At 40.0% G+C, this 14,624-nt stretch overlaps 3 long non-coding RNA genes across 3 annotated transcripts in view; 1 reads left to right on the top strand and 2 right to left on the bottom strand.

The window, feature by feature from the left end:
• Positions 1-1,559, bottom strand: part of LOC125962162 (uncharacterized) — a 7,578-nt gene extending 6,019 nt beyond the window's left edge. The window contains exon 1 of the long non-coding RNA XR_007473650.1: positions 1,460-1,559. This is a non-coding gene — a long non-coding RNA (uncharacterized LOC125962162). The remainder of the gene's footprint in view (positions 1-1,459) is intronic.
• LOC125962138 (uncharacterized) overlaps positions 1-14,624 on the bottom strand; it is a 112,334-nt gene that overhangs the window by 13,129 nt on the left and 84,581 nt on the right. The window lies entirely within an intron of this gene.
• LOC125962164 (uncharacterized) lies at positions 1,079-8,166 on the top strand. The gene is made up of 2 exons (XR_007473652.1): positions 1,079-1,140; positions 8,075-8,166. It is a non-coding gene; the product is annotated as an uncharacterized LOC125962164 (long non-coding RNA).

The raw sequence follows: 14,624 nt of genomic DNA on the forward strand, positions 1-14,624 counted from the left end.
TGTACTACCCATGTTTTCAGAACTATTATAATTTTATACAGAGTATCCCAATAATTTCCCAAACTGGTTATTTTGTGGGGTCAGATTAAAAATTCAGTTAAACTGGTAAAGAAAATCAACACAGAATATGAATGGATAATAGAGTTTAAAGAATATCCTTGCTTGCTCTACTAGGTATGTCAGAGCCACTCCCCTGCTTGGAGCACCTGGGGGTGGTGGTGACGGTGTTGGTGGTGGTGACGGTGATGACGACAGGGACAATGATGATCTGCCACCTCTCAAATGCCAATTACATGCTCGGCATTGTGCCAACTAAATGACACACGTTCATGTAATTTTTATGGCTAAGCAAGTGGGCACTGTATATGTGATTTTCCCCAGAGTTTATTAAAGGATTTGAAATCCCAAGAAGTTACAAAACGTGTTCCTTAAATGAGTCAAGCAATAATTAGGAAAATAACCTGGATTTTTAACTGTATAGAAATAATCATTGATACGACTCCAAATTCAGATAACACTGACTGTGAAAGCCTGAAACTCGGGATCAAAGAAGGATAGAAATCAAGCAAAATTATCATATGATATTGCTAAAAGCAGGTATGCAAAGAAAGAAAATATTTTCCCATCTCACAAAAGAACTGTATTTTATTCAGGACGTGGAGGATAAGTAACAATTGCTCAGCTGGTAGAAACCCATGCCCAGGTGACCGACCGACACAGAAGACAGCGAGAGAATCCTCAGAGGGCGCCCAGGAGGAGAGCGGCTGCTCTTCCTTCTGAGGCTCTGCGATGCTTTCTTGGGCACCTCCTAGATGGAAGCAGTACAGCACTCACAGGTAAGCAACCTCTGTCTGTCAGGAAGCACCACTTGCATATTGAGGCTGAAGGGTGGAGAAGCTTCTTCCGTATCCATGATAGGCTTTGAAGAGAAGAGGAAGGTGGAGCTCTGGAACTAGTTGAGCTGATTGTCCTTATCCTTTCCAGATGCAGATAAAAGCTCAAGCTCTTACATACTCTTGGGTGGCCACTTCTGCTAGCAATGTTGAACAGGTGCCCCAGGAGGGCATTTCTGCTTGCACTGCTGAGGCACGCATGGGTCAGGGCACTTTATAGGTGGGCAAGGGTCTGGACACTTGCAAGGTGGGCAAGGGTCTGGACACTTGCAAGGTGGGCAAGGGTCATGGCATTTCTGTGTGCACACTGGTGGTGGCTGGCAGGGCTGCTTGCACTGCTGATGTTGAGAAGACATCTTTCTGCAGTCTTAATATCTGAAAGAAAGTATATGACCGTGTTCACAACAAGGAATTCCTATAGAGAAAACAGCAAAATCTTGTGGAATAACAACAGATAGTATCTCACCAATCTCTAAGTATGTGCTTTAATCTGTTTAATACTTTTTAATGAATTACTGACTTCTCTCTTGCTCTTCAGAAAATCGTTACATCAGCCCAGAGAAAACCTTCCCTTTTCTCATACAGCTTTTCTAAAGAAAATATCTTTGTTTTGAAGAAACATGCAATGTTTTCTCTTTTGGTTTCTTTCTTTCTTTCTTTCCTTTTTTGTTTTTAATGAAAACGACATCTTCAGAAAAGCCCCTCACATGTTCTAAAAACATGGGCAAGCTCACAAGCAATTTGTATCAACATTTCCTCTCATGACGTCCCAACAGGATGACTTATATCCAGCGCAGAGGGCAATCAGGATGAGTGTAAGGGTCTCACACCTTCTAAGATAAATGCCTCTGAAATCACAGCAGAGGTCCAAGAGAAAAAGGCATAGAAGAAGGTAAATACTTTGCTCTTTATCCCTTCATGTCAATATTTCCTGTTAATTTCTTTTTCAATAGAGGAATTCAAACTAGGTATCAGTAATCTAGTAAATACAATACAACATTGTGCCCAGATTCCAAGTTCTCATCCACTAAGTAGCATTATACCCATGATCATAATTTTGGACCCATCAATCTTGCTGAGTCCAGCCTAAACTCAACATTTGGGTGTCCATGAACAAAGTTGAAATGAAGAATAAGACTCACCAGGTTCTCCAAAGTCAATCAGAACTCGAGTGGCAGGAGGATAGCTGTCGTGCAGCAGAGGACCTATTTATTGGCGCTTACTGCCCCACCCAGGGGGAAGCGGAACTACCAAACTTGGTCTGGTCCAATCATTTCCCGACCCAAATGCAAATCCATCCATAACTGGCTTGGCAGGGACTCTGAAAACAGGAAATATCCTGATCCCGGATCTCCTCACTGGATTATGTTCTCATGACTCACAGAGTCCCTGCCTTAGCTCTCAGTTTCAGTCGTTTAAGGCAGTGGGAGCACTTGGAGTGTCCTCTAACTTGGAGTCAAAAGTTCCATTCCTTGACTGGGGAGGATGACCCTTTCGTATCTTTCACCATCCTTGACTCCAAAACTGCCGGCCTAGTTGCACTTGATCTGGTGGCAAGTTTGTTGTACATACTGGGTTGAAATGGGCCTCGCTACCTGGTGACACATGTCACTTTACCTCAAGTCTTTCTTTCAATTCATTTCGGTTTGATTCATGGCTTGCTAAACAAAGTCTCGTTTCGTCTTCGAAAATGGTCTGAGGGAAATTTGCAGATCATCTCATATGATTCCCTATCTTGACACTTGGAAACGTGTAGTAAAGTGTTGACCACTACGGTCCTCCTTTCACTGTTTGCTCCTTCAAATAAAGAACATCCAGCAGTCAGATGCCTGTGACCTTTATAAATCTGTTTTACTTCCTGCCACAAGGAATCCACTAGGCACATAGCATCCCCTACCATAACTGAGATGAGCTGGCAGCTCAGACCCAAGACTTACAACAGAAATGAAGCTTTTTGCTCATACCTCCCAAAGGGACATAACACATGCTCCAATCCAATTTCTCCAACTGACCTCTTCGGATGTCTTCAATTTTTGAAGAAATCTCAGAGGATTGTTCAAGTTTTCTGGCTTCCTGTCGCTGTAAAATTATTGGGAAACCCAATGTATTATGCAATGCCATTCACGCAACTAATTTTGTATGTATTTAATACTTATGAATTATTTAAACACATATTGTTTCCCAACAAATCTAGGGTAAATTCATGAGAAAGTTGAAATCACTTGAATAAAAACGCAGTCACTGAAGTTCATTGCCATTCATGTACAACTTCTTAATCATTAATAAGTATTTTGTTATATTTTAAACCTATGTTTTGCATTTTCCATTTAGGTCACGGTGGAGCATGTGTCAAATAAACCTATATCGTGCTGTACTTTCTTCATACAATTTGTCAATGTGCTGGAAGGAAGGTTTGATGGTTAATTTGTGGGTCAGATTCACTGGCACAGGTCCCCCGTTTACTGGACAAACATTATTCTGTGTGTTTCTGTAAGGATGATTTTGGATGAGAGTATTATTTAAATCAGTAGCCTGAGTTAAGTCGGTTGCCCTCTATAACGTGGGAAGTTCTCATCCAATCCAATGATGGCCTGAATAGAACAAGGCTGACGTTCCTTCAGGTAAAAGAATATTCCTCTGTCAGATGGACTTCTAGGAGTTTCAGCTCTGCAGATTTTGCGTGTTCCAGACATTTTAATCTCTCTCTCTCTGTCCCTGTCCCAGTTTCTGTAACACATTTCTGTATGTATATACGTACCTACAGGTTGTAATATATAATTTGAATATTTCATCTGTCATTTCATGTACATGATTACCGATGGCCAATTAAAATAAAAATTTTCAAAGGTATTTTGAAGTGAATTTAAAGCCAAACATATTAATGTAATATGACACATGGGGTGTGGAATTACGACAAATATAATGAGCTATTAGCAAATAACCGAAGTTCAGGAACCATTGCCTTAGCACATCCACCAAAGACTTCATTTCTGACTTTTCAGTGATTTAGGTGTTAACAGGTTATCTAAGTTCCTCCCTTCTATCCTGGATATGAACACTACTCTTTTCTATGCTGTCGCCATGGGCACTGAAGAGTGTTTTGATGGATCATGGTTGGTGAGGGATCATGGTCTGGTTTAGGAATAGAGTTGCAAATCTCGCTTTATGATACTGTAGAATGTTGGAACAGATGTTTAATGGAATCAGGATATCCCATCTCAGCTTACGCGAACTCTTCCCTAGACCGCTGTCCTGCGCTTAAAATTCCTTTATCAGGAAATAAATCTCTTGTATTCCAGAAGTGAATACGAAGTTTCAATTGTGTGAAACCAAAAGTAGATATAAGGTACCATTTCAGATTCAGAGCATCACATATAAATGATTCAGAGTGACGCTGGGAGGGGAAAGAAAAGCAAAGCACTACAGGTCTGACATGTGGATGAAATGTGAACTTAGGGCACATCTGATATATTTGCTTTTTTCCACTCAGTCCAACAATGTTTTAGGTCTTTGAAGAGAGAAATTTGAAAAAAAATGTTCACCGTTTATTCTCTGTCTTCTTCTTCACGTGCCAGAACGCTCAACCTGCCATATTATCTTCACTGCCAATATCTACCCCTTAACCGTCCAATTTGGTACTTTGACATATCGCCCATGCATTTAGTAATAGTCCTTTCATAATTCTTCCTGCAGTCAGAAGGAAGAACTGGCCTAGTAACTTGTCTTGGCCAAATAATCAGGAAGCTTCTTAGGAATGGGGTTTTATAACGGGACAGCAGGAAGAAGAGGGGAATGAGGAGTAGAGGAGGAGACACTTGAAACCTGTGAAAATCATCAGCAAGGCATGTGCCAGAAGACCCGGTCGTAAACTTTCCTTGCAGCTCAGCCACATCTTCACTGACTGCTATATATTTTTTTAACAATATGATACATTGTTATATAAATAAAGGTATATCGTTGAACATATAATGGGGAAAACACAAAGCTGTTAAAAAGTGATCATGTCCATTAAACGGCCAAAAATATTCACTGCTTATACGTTGCTGTATTTAGTGTTACGAGTTTTCAATTTTCATATACCCACACACATGCATACATGTCTATCAGGTTACTGATTTGAGATCATCTTTTGTAATATAGATATCTCCAGGCATAGGTTGCTCTCTTTGTGCTGCCTTACATTTATCCCCAAAGTTCTTGTATGTTTTCTTTGCATTTTCGTTCATCTCAAGTTATTTTCTATTTATTCGTTATTTCTTCTTTGCACCATTGTTTATTTAGGAATGTGTTTCCAAACTAACAGATGTCACAGCAACAGAGAGTAGAATGGTGGTCAGCAGGGTCTCAGGGGTTGGGCAAAGGTGGAGGTTTTGGGCCAACGGTACAAGCCTGCAATCATACAATGAATGAGTTCTCAGAGTCTACAGTACAGCATGGTGATCTAGCTAATAACACTCAGTTGTGTACTTGACTCTTGCTGAGAAATTAGATCATAAGCATTCTCATCACACACACACACACGCACACACACAAAACAGAGGGACATACACACATTTCATTTTTACTGATGAAGTGATCTATGTGCTAAGTGACCGATGTTGGTAATCACTGCATAAAGTACACATACGTCAAGTCATCACATTATACACCGTAAATATGTACAATTTCATTTGTCAATTATTCCTCAATAAACCCAGAGGGAAAGCAGAAGGAATAAGCATCACACAACAGAGTAACAATGTTTGAGCATCTCTGTGTTCCTTCTCCTCCTAGGCTCTCTCAGGATCTGATATTATTCTCTGAGAGAGCTTCCTTTATACAGTATTCTCTGGGGTCCTGGTAATCACCTCAGAGTGGATATACCCTTTTAGTCACCTGTACTGACCATATCTGATTTCCTAGTTGGAAATTAGGGAAAGGTGAGCAGGAATGTCATTAGTAATCTTAAAAATCATTCTTTTTCGTTTTGGCCCATAGTTAATTTAGTTCTCAATTCCCTCAGAAACTTATTAGGCACCTGATATAATTTCAGTCCCCCAATCATTTCTATGTCCTACAGATCTCAGTTAGGTCCTTTTGTAGAAGGAATTTTCTGGCCTGATTAAATTACTGCCTTTTCCCCTAACATAATACAGCAACCATGAGGCTCCCTGGCACACAGGTGGAAAGATGACTACTTCTGTCTCTTTTCCCTGTTGTAACAGTCCACTGAAATTGAACTTCTAGTTGAAAACCACTTCTAATCTCATCTCTTACTCTTTAGGACTTACAAGCGGTGAGTTTTCTAATTCAACAAGGTTTTGAACTTCTGGACTGTATTATTTTTCTTTTCATTCTTTACATTTCTGGCCTGTCAACCAGAAAGATTTTCCTGAACATACGTCTCCTGAAATACCCTGGGCAAATCAACAAATGAGCAACCATTGCTTTGCCTCTAAAGATACCATGATCAGCCATTACTGCAAACATTTTGCTATTGAATAATATGGAGCACCACGTTTACGGCTTCCAGTATCAGATTCCTTTCCAACCACCTCCAGACCCATAAGCCAATGCCTCAATTTTAAGATTTGTTACAGGAGCATCCACCTCAAAGAACTAATTTCTATGTCAGGTCAAATAACAGTAGCTACAGTAGAGACATCTCCCAAATAGCACTGTTGATTTTCCACTCATGTCATAGTCTGAAGAGCGTTGAAGAGTAACATGGGCATATGTTTGCTTCTGCAGTTCTGGCATCTTTGACTCCTTTACTTCTAACCACAAGAAGGGGTACGCTTAATGAACACCTCCCTTTTCACAGCTTACTGGACCATCTTGGAAAACAAGCTGCATAGCAACAGTCATTTTGTAAATCAAGATAAACATTGTAATTCCCAGTGTATCTCAAAGGTGGGGTCAAAACAATCAAGTATGTAATTTCCGAGGTGAAAAAATTTAATAAGACCCTGTGGTTGTTGAGTTTTGCAGTAAGAAGAGCACGTTGTACACTTGGAGAACAGGTAGCACTTTGTCTGGTAAGGTCCCTTTAAATTCCCTTTCTCTTGTACTACCCAAGTTTTCAGAACTATTATAAGTTTATAGCGTATCCCAATAATTTCCCAAACTGGTTATTTTGTGGTGTCAGATTAAAAATTCGGTTAAATTGGAAAAGAAAAACAACACAGAATATGAATGGGTAATAGAGTTTAAGAATCTCCTTGCTTGCTCTACGAGGTATGTCAGAGCCACTCCCCTGCTCGGAGCACCTGGGGGTGGTGGTGACGGTGTTGGTGGTGGTGCCGGTGATGATGACAGGGACAATGATGATCGGCCACCTCTCAAATGCCAATTATGTGCTCGGTATTGTACCAAATGAATGACACACATTCATGTAATTTTTATGCTTAAGCAAGTTGGCACTGTCAATGTGATTTCCACCAGAGTTTATTAAAGGATTTGAAATCCCAAGAAGTTAAATAACTTGTTCCTCAAATCAATCAAGCAAGAATTAGGAAAATAACCTGGGTTTTTAACTGTATAGAAATAATCATTGATACGACTCAAAATTCAGATAACACTGACTGTGAAAGCCTGAAACTCGGGATCAAAGAAGGATAGAAATCAAGCAAAATTATCATATGATATTGCTAAAAGCAGGTTTGCAAAGAAAGAAAATATTTTCCCATCACACAAAAGAACTGTATTTTATTCAGGAAGTGGAGGATAAGTAACAATTGCTCAGCTGGTAGAAACCCATGCCCAGGTGACCGACCGACACAGAAGACAGCGAGAGAATCCTCAGAGGGTGCCCAGGAGGAGAGCTGTTAGTCTTCCTTCTGAGGCTGTGTGATGCTTTCTTGGGCACCTCCCAGAGGGGGCAGTACAGCACCCTCAGGTAAGAAACCTCTGTCTGTCAGGAAGCACCACTCGCATATTGAGGCTGAAGGGTAGAGAAGCTTCTTCCGTATCCATGATAGGCTTTGAAGAGAAGAGGAAAGTGGAGCTCTGGAGCTAGTTGAGCTGATTGTCCTTATCCTTTCCAGATGCAGATAAAAGCTCAAGCTCTTACATACTCTTGGGTGGCCACTTCTGCTAGCAATGTTGAACAGGTGCCCCAGGAGGGCATTTCTGCTTGCACTGCTGAGGCACGCATGGGTCAGGGCACTTTATAGGTGAGCAAGGGTCTGGACACTTGCAAGGTGGGCAAGGGTCTGGACACTTGCAAGGTGGGCAAGGGTCATGGCATTTTGGTGTGCACACTGGTGGTGGCTGGCAGGGCTGCTTGCACTGCTGATGTTGAGAAGACATCTTTCTGCAGTCTTAATATCTGAAAGAAAGTATATGACCGTGTTCACAACAAGGAATTCCTATAGGGAAAACAGCAAAATCTTGTGGAATAGCAACAGATAGTATCTCACCAATCTCTAAGTATGTGCTTTAATCTCTTTAATACCTTTTAGTGAATTTCTGACTTCTCTCTCACTCTTCAGAAAATCGTTACATCAGCCCAGAGAAAACCTTCTCTTTTCTCATACAACTTTTCTAAAGAAAATATCTTTGCTTTGAAGAAACATTCAATGATTTCTCTTTTGGTTTCTTTCTTTGTTTCTTTCTTTGTTTCTTCCTTCCTTTCTTTCTTTCTTACTTTTTTACTTTTTTATGAAAACGACATATGCAGAAAAGGCCCTCACATGTTCTAAAATCATGGGCAAGCTCACAAGCAATTCCTGTCAACGTTTTCTCTCATGAGGTCCCAACAGGATGACTTATATACAGAGCAAAGGGCAATCAGGATGAGTGTAAGGGTCTCACACCTTCTAAGATAAATGTCTCTGAAATCACAGTAGAGGTCCAAGAGAAAGGCATAGAAAAAGGTAAATACTTTGCTCTTTATCCCTTCATGTCACTATTTCCTGTTAATTTCTTTTTCAATAGAGGAATTCAAACTAGGTAGCAGAAATCTAGTAAATACAATACAACATTGTGCCCACATTCCACGTTCCCATCCACCAAATAGAATTATACTCATGATGATAACTTTGGACCCATCAAGCTTGCGGACTGCAGCATAAACTCAACTTTCGGGTGTCCAAGAACAAAGTTGAAATGAGGAATCAGACTCACCAGGTTCTCCAAATTCAATCGGAACTCGAATAGCAGGAGGATAGCCGTCGTGCAGCAGAAGACCTTTTTATTGGAACTTACTGCCCCACCCAGGGGGAAGCGGAATTACCAATCTTGGCCTGGTCCAACCATTTCCCAACCCAAATGCAAATCCATCCATAACTGGCTTGACAGGGATGCTGAAAACAGGGAATATCCTCTTCCAGGATCTCCTCACTGGATTATGTTCTCATGACTCACAGAGTCCCTGCCTTAGCTCTGAGTTTCAGTCGTTTAAGGCAGTGGGAGCTCTTGGAGTGCTCCCTACCTTGTAGTCAAAAGTTCCATTCCTTGACTGCGGACGATGACCCTTCCCTATCTTTCACCATCCTTGACTCTAAAACTGCCTGCCTAGTTGCACTTGATCTGGTGGCAATTTTGTTGTACGTACTGGTTTGAAATGGGCCTCGCTACCTGGTGACACATGTGTCTTTACCTCAAGTCCTTTTTACAATTCCTTTCGGCTTGATTCATGGCTTGCTAAACAAAGTCTCGTTTCGTCTTCGAAAAAGGTCTGAGAGACATTTGCATATCATCTCATATGATTCCCTATCTTGACACTTGGAAACGTGTAGTAACGTGTTGACCACTATGGTCCTCCTTTCACCGTTTGCTCGTTCAAATAAAGAGCATGCAGCAGTCAGATTCCTGTGACCTTTATAAATCTGTTTTACTTCGTGCCACAAGGAATTCACTAGGCACGTAGCATCACCTACCATAACTCAGATGAGCTGGCGGCTCAGCCCCAAGACTTAAAATACAAATGAAGCTTTTTGCTCACATCTCCCAAAGGGACATAAGCCATGCCGCAATCTAATTTCTCCCAAATTACCTCATTGGATGTCTTCAATTTTTGAAGAAATCTCAGAGGATTGTTCAAATTTTCTGGCTTCCTGTCGCTTTGAAATTATTGGGAAACCCAATCTAATATGCAAAGCCATTCACGCAACTAATTTTTATGTATTTGATACATATGAATCATTTAAACACATTTTGTTTCACATCAAATCTAGGGTAAATTCAAGAGAAAGTTGAAATCACTTGATTAAAAATGCAGTCACTGATGTCCATTGCCATTCATGTACAACTTCTTAATCATTAATAAGAATTTTGTTATATTTTAACCCAATTTTTTGCATTTTCCATTTTTGTCATGGTGGAGCATGTGTCAAATGAACCTATTTCTTGCTCTACATTCTTCATACAATTTGTCAATGTGCTGGAAGGAAGGTTTTAAGGTTAATTTATGGGTCATATTCACTTGCACGGGTCCCCAGTTTTCTGGTCAAGCATTATTCTTTGTGTTTCTCTAAGGATGATTTTGGATGAGAGTATTAGTTAAATCAGTAGCCTGAGTTAAGTCGGTTGCCCTCTATAATGTGGGAAGTTCTCATCCAATCCACTGATGGCCTGAATAGAACAAGACTGACGCTCCCTCAGGTACAGGAATATTCCCCTCTCCAATGGACTTCCAGCAGAGTTTCAGCTCTTCAGACTTTGCGTGTTCCACACATATTAATCTCTCTCTCTCTGTCCTTGTCCCTCTTTCAGTAGCATATTTCTCTATGTATATATGTACACACATTTGTAATACATAATTTGAATATTTCATCTGTCATTTCATGTACATGATTACCTATGGCCAATTGAAATAATAATTTTCAAAGGTATTTTGAAGTGAACTTAAAGCCAAGCATATTAATGTAATATGACACATGGGGTGTGGAATTACGACAAATATACTGAGCTATTAGCCAAGAACTGAAGTTCCGGAAGCATTGCCTTAGCATGTCCACCAAAGATTTCATTTCTGCCTTTTCAGTGATTTAGATGTTAACATGTTTTCTAAGTTCCTCCCTTCTGTCCTGGATATGAACACTACTCTTTTCTATGCTGTCCCCATGGGCACTGAAGAGTCTTTTGATGGGACATGGTTGGTGAAGGCCCCGTCTGGTTTAGGAATAGAGTTGCAAATCTTGCTTTATGGTACTGTAGAATGTGGGAACAGATGTTTAATGGAATCAGGATATCCCATCTCAACTTACGCAAACTCTTCCCTAGACCGCTGTCGTGCGCTTAAAATTCCTTTATCACAAAATAAATCTCTTGTATTCCAGAAGTGAATACGAAGTTTCAATTGTGTGAAACCAAAAGTAGATATAAGGTACCATTTCAGATTCAGAGCATCACATATAAATGATTCAGAGTGACGCTGGGAGGGCAAAGATAAGCAAAGCACTACAGGTCTGACATGTGGATGAAATGTGAACTTAGGGCACATCTGATATATTTGCTTTTTTCCACTCAGTCCAGCAATGTTTTAGGTCTTTGAAGAGAGAAATTTGAAAAAAATGTTCACCGTTTATTCTCTGTCTTCTTCTTCACGTGCCAGAACCCTCAACCTGCCATATTATCTTCACTGCCAATATCTACCCCTTAACCATCCAATTTGGTACTTTGACATATAGCCCATGCATTTAGTAATAGTCCTTTCATAATTCTTCCTGCAGTCAGAAGGAAGAACTGGCCTAGTAACTTGTCTTGGCCAAATAATCAGGAAGCTTCTTAGGAATGGGGTTTTATAACGGGACAGCAGGAAGAAGAGGGGAATGAGGAGTAGAGGAGGAGACACTTGAAACCTGTGAAAATCATCAGCAAGGCATGTGCCAGAAGACCCGGTCGTAAACTTTCCTTGCAGCTCAGCCACATCTTCACTGACTGCTATATATTTTTTTAACAATATGATACATTGTTATATAAATAAAGGTATATCGTTGAATATATAATGGGGAAAACACAAAGCTGTTAAAAAGTGATCATGTCCATTAAACGGCCAAAAATATTCACTGCTTATACGTTGCTGTATTTAGTGTTACGAGTTTTCAATTTTCATATACCCACACACATGCATACATGTCTATCAGGTTACTGATTTGAGATCATCTTTTGTAATATAGATATCTCCAGGCATAGGTTGCTCTCTTTGTGCTGCCTTACATTTATCCCCAAAGTTCTTGTATGTTTTCTTTGCATTTTCGTTCATCTCAAGTTATTTTCTATTTATTCGTTATTTCTTCTTTGCACCATTGTTTATTTAGGAATGTGTTTCCAAACTAACAGATGTCACAGCAACAGAGAGTAGAATGGTGGTCAGCAGGGTCTCAGGGGTTGGGCAAAGGTGGAGGTTTTGGGCCAACGGTACAAGCCTGCAATCATACAATGAATGAGTTCTCAGAGTCTACAGTAGAGTATGGTGATCTAGGTAATAGCACTCACTTGTGTAGTTGAATCTTGCTGGGAAATTAGACCATAAGCATTCTCATCACACACACACATACAAAGACACACACACACACACACACAGAAACAGGGAGACATACACACATTACATTGTTACTGATGAAGTGATTTATGTTCTAAGTGACCGATGATGGTAATGACTGCATAAAGTACACATATGTCAAGTCATCACATTATACACAGTAAATATGTACAATTTCGTTTGTTAATTATTCCTCAATAATCCCAGAGGGAAAGCATGAAGGTATAAGTATCATACAACGGAGTAACAATGTTTGAGCATCTCTGTGTTCCTTCTCCTCCTTGGCTCTCTCAGGATCTGATACTATTCTCTGAGAGAGCTTCCTTTATCCATCATTCTCTGGGGTCCTTGTAGTCACCTCAGAGTGGATATTCCCTTTTAGTCACCTGTACTGACCATATCTGATTTCCTAGTTGGAAATTAGGGAAAGGTGCGCGGGAATGTCGTTAGTAATCTTAAAAATCATTCTTTTTCGTTTTGGCCCATAGTTAATTTAGTTCTCAATTCCCTCAGAAACTTATTAGGCACCTGATATAATTTCAGTCCCCCAATCATTTCTATGTCCTACAGATCTCAGTTAGGTCCTTTTGTAGAAGGAATTTTCTGGCCTGATTAAATTACTGCCTTTTCCCCTAACATAATACAGCAACCATGAGGCTCCCTGGCACACAGGTGGAAAGAAGACAACTTCTGTCTACTTTCCCTGTTGTAACAGTCCACTGAAATTGAACTTCTAGTTGAAAACCACTTCTAATCGCATCTCTTACTCTTTAGGACTTACAAGCGGTGAGTTTTCTAATTCAACAAGGTTTTGAACTTCTGGACTGTATTATTTTTCTTTTCATTCTTTACATTTCTGGCCTGTCAACCAGAAAGATTTTCCTGAACATACATCTCCTGAAATACCCTGGGCAAATCAACAAGTGAGCAACCATTGCTTTGCCTCTAAAGATACCATGGACAACCATTACTTCAAACATTTTGCTATTGAATAACATGTAGCACCACATTTACGGCTTCCAATTTCAGATTCCTTTCCAACCACCTCCGGACACATAAGCCAATGCCACAATTTTTTTAAGATTTGTTACAGGAGCACCCCACCTCAAAGAACTAATTTCTATGTCAGGTCAAATAACAGTAGCTACAGTAGAGACAACTCCCAAATAGCAGTGTTGATTTTTCACTCATGACACGGTCTGGTGAGCGTTGAACAGTAACATGGGCATTTGTTTGCTTCTGCAGTTCTGGCATCTTTGACTCCTTTACTTCTAACCACAAGAAGGGATATGCTTAATGAACACATCCCTTTTCACAGCTTACTGGACCAGTAAGCTAAGCACTTGGAAAACAAGCGGCATAGTAACAGTCATTTTGTAAATCAAGATAAACATTGGAATCCCCTGTGTATCTCAAATGTGGGGTCAAAATAATGAAGAATGTAATTTCCGAGGTGAAAAAACATAGTAAGACCCTGCGGTTGTTGAGTTTTACAATAAGAAAAGCACGTTGTACAAATGGGGAAGAGGTAGCACTTTGCCTGGTAAGGTCCCTTTAAATTCCCTTTCTTTTGTACTACCCATGTTTTCAGAACTATTATAATTTTATACAGAGTATCCCAATAATTTCCCAAACTGGTTATTTTGTGGGGTCAGATTAAAAATTCAGTTAAACTGGTAAAGAAAATCAACACAGAATATGAATGGATAATAGAGTTTAAAGAATATCCTTGCTTGCTCTACTAGGTATGTCAGAGCCACTCCCCTGCTTGGAGCACCTGGGGGTGGTGGTGACGGTGTTGGTGGTGGTGACGGTGATGACGACAGGGACAATGATGATCTGCCACCTCTCAAATGCCAATTACATGCTCGGCATTGTGCCAACTAAATGACACACGTTCATGTAATTTTTATGGCTAAGCAAGTGGGCACTGTATATGTGATTTTCCCCAGAGTTTATTAAAGGATTTGAAATCCCAAGAAGTTACAAAACGTGTTCCTTAAATGAGTCAAGCAATAATTAGGAAAATAACCTGGATTTTTAACTGTATAGAAATAATCATTGATACGACTCCAAATTCAGATAACACTGACTGTGAAAGCCTGAAACTCGGGATCAAAGAAGGATAGAAATCAAGCAAAATTATCATATGATATTGCTAAAAGCAGGTATGCAAAGAAAGAAAATATTTTCCCATCTCACAAAAGAACTGTATTTTATTCAGGACGTGGAGGATAAGTAACAATTGCTCAGCTGGTAGAAAC

The sequence above is a fragment of the Orcinus orca genome, chromosome 1, assembly GCF_937001465.1.
Source record: "Orcinus orca chromosome 1, mOrcOrc1.1, whole genome shotgun sequence".
Classification (NCBI taxonomy): Eukaryota; Metazoa; Chordata; class Mammalia; order Artiodactyla; family Delphinidae; genus Orcinus; species Orcinus orca.